The sequence below is a fragment of the Symphalangus syndactylus genome, chromosome 9 (assembly GCF_028878055.3).
Source record: "Symphalangus syndactylus isolate Jambi chromosome 9, NHGRI_mSymSyn1-v2.1_pri, whole genome shotgun sequence".
Taxonomy (NCBI): Eukaryota; Metazoa; Chordata; class Mammalia; order Primates; family Hylobatidae; genus Symphalangus; species Symphalangus syndactylus.
In genome coordinates this window covers 46,588,675-46,591,294 of record NC_072431.2, presented here as the reverse complement: position 1 = coordinate 46,591,294, position 2,620 = coordinate 46,588,675, and positions in this window count along the sequence as shown.

Sequence of the window (2,620 nt, the reverse complement as noted above, 5' to 3'; positions counted from 1 at the left end):
AAGTAGTTCTATTTTAATTTTTTGAGAATCCTCTATACTATTATCCATAGTGGTTGTACTTATTTAAATTCCCATCAATAGTTTACTAGGGTTTTCCATTTTCTACATCCTCACTAACATCCATAAATATCTTTTTGATAAAAACCATTTTAACTCTCATGAGATGATATCCTATTGTGTGTTTGATTTGCATTACTCTCCTGATTAGTAATGTTGAGCATTTTTAATATGCTCATTGGCCATTTGTATATTTTCTTTTGTGAAATGTCTATTCAGAACTACTGCCAATTTTAAAGCAGATTATTTATTTTTCTGCTATTGAGTGGTTTGAGCTCCTTATATATTCCAATTATTAATCTGTTGTCAGCTGAAGAGTTTTGCGAATGTATTCTCCCATTCTGTATGTTGACTCTGCACTTTGTTAATTGTTTCCTTTGCTGTGAAAATCCTTCCTTGATGTAATCCCATTTCTCAATTTTTGCTTTGATTGCCTATACTTTTGAGGTTTTATATAAGAAATACTCTTGCTCAGACCAATGTCCTAGAGCTTTGCCCCAGGGTTTCCTTCTGGTAGTTTCATTGTTTCAAGTATTAGATGTAAGTTTTTAATAAATTTTGATTTGATTTTTGTATATGGTGAGAGATAGGGTCTAGTGTAAATAAAGCATTATGCTACCCATAAAAGCATGACATTCATGCCTTTAAGTATACCTGGAACATTCACAAACACTGATGATACATGGACCATGAAGCAAGTGTCCATTAATTACAGATTTAAAATCATAGAATCTGCTATCTAGTCATAGCACAATTTAGCTGTTAATCAACAGGACAAAGCTAACTAGAAAACAAAATCCACATATTTAAAAATTAACAAAGCACTTTAGTACATGGTTCAAAGAATAAATAATAATGGGGATTCGTTAATACTTAAATCAATTTTAACAGAAAACTAGTGATCAAAATTTATAGAATCCAGTTAAAGCAAAGAGAATTTTATACCTTAAATGCATAAAAATACTAGAAAAAATTAAAATTAATGAGCTAAAAATCTCTTTTAAGAAGTTAGTTAAAGGATAGCAAAATAAAACCAGAGGAAAAATGATTAATAAAATAATAGAGATAACAAGAATTCATGAATTAGAAAACAAACTAAAAAACAGAGATAACATACTTAAAAGTTTGATAAACTTCTGTCAAGACTGATCAAGAAGAAAAACATCAAGAATAAAAAAGTAATTATCATTACAGATGCTGCAGTTAATAAATATACAAGAATTGGATATTACAATGATGCCTTTGAGAATTTGGATGAAATGGAAATTTTTCCTAGAAAGTGTTAATTACCAACACAGATGTAAAAATACAGAGAAATTGTGAAGAGTTCTACAATCATTACAGAAATTGAATCAGTAAATAAAATCCTATGGCAAAGAAAACTACATGGAGAGTTTCTTTAGTAAATTCAATCAGCAGTCATGAAATAAATTATTAAAATGTTAAACACTTTCAGAGAATAGAGAAAGAGACATTTTCTCCAAATTAATTTATGAGACCAGCATAATCTTCACATCAAAACCTGAATAGTACTTTCTGTGAATAAAAAACTATAGTCCAATTTTACTTATGAAAAGAGAGAAGTCCTTGAAAATGGTTATTATTAAACCTTATTCAAAAACATTTAAAAAGAATAATAATACATCACACGCAAGTTGGATTTATCACACATATCCATGGTTAGTTTAGGAATACAAAAGTTACTCAGTACGATTCACTGCATCAACAGATTAAATTAGAAAAATGATAGGTGTAGAAAATAATTTTGGAGAAATTCACCAGCAGTTTATTTAAAAAAAAAGATGAACTTTTATTATCACAAGGATTAAATAAAAATCCTTTAAGTGATTTAATATTACCACAAAAATTTTACAGCAATATACAAAACTTAAGAATGAAACACTGGGCTGGGTGCAGTGGCTTATGCCTGTAATCCCAGCACTTTAGGAGGCCAAGGCGAGTGGATCACGAGGTCAAGAGATTGAGAACATTCTGGCCAACATGGTGAAACCCCATCTCTACTAAAAATACAAAAATTAGCTGGGCGTGGTGGTGCGCACCTGTAATCCCAGCTACTTGGGAGGCTAAGGCAGGAGAATCACTTGAACCCAGGAGGTGGAGGTTGCAGTGAGCCAAGACTGTGCCACTGCAATCCAACCTGGGGACAGAGTGAGACTCTGTCTCAAAATAAAAGAAAAACAAAAAAGAATGAAACACCGACAGCTTTCCCTTCCTATTCCCACTCCTATTCAGTATTCTATAGTATGCCCTGGTGAATAAACAAAAAAGAAAATTTGGGAAGACACCTCAATTTGTGATTATTCATAGACAAAGTGCTTGTACAAACAATTTAACACATCAACTTTAAGATTTAATGATTACTTTGCCAAATTACTGGATTCAGGGACGAAACACAATAATCAAATGAAAAGGTCTGCATCACCAAGAAATACTTTCCAAAAGAAGTGTCATTTATAATACCATCAAGAAAATAAAGTACATGGAAAAAATAAACTAATAAAACAAGGGCAAGACTTGTATAGGGAAAACTACAAAACATTAT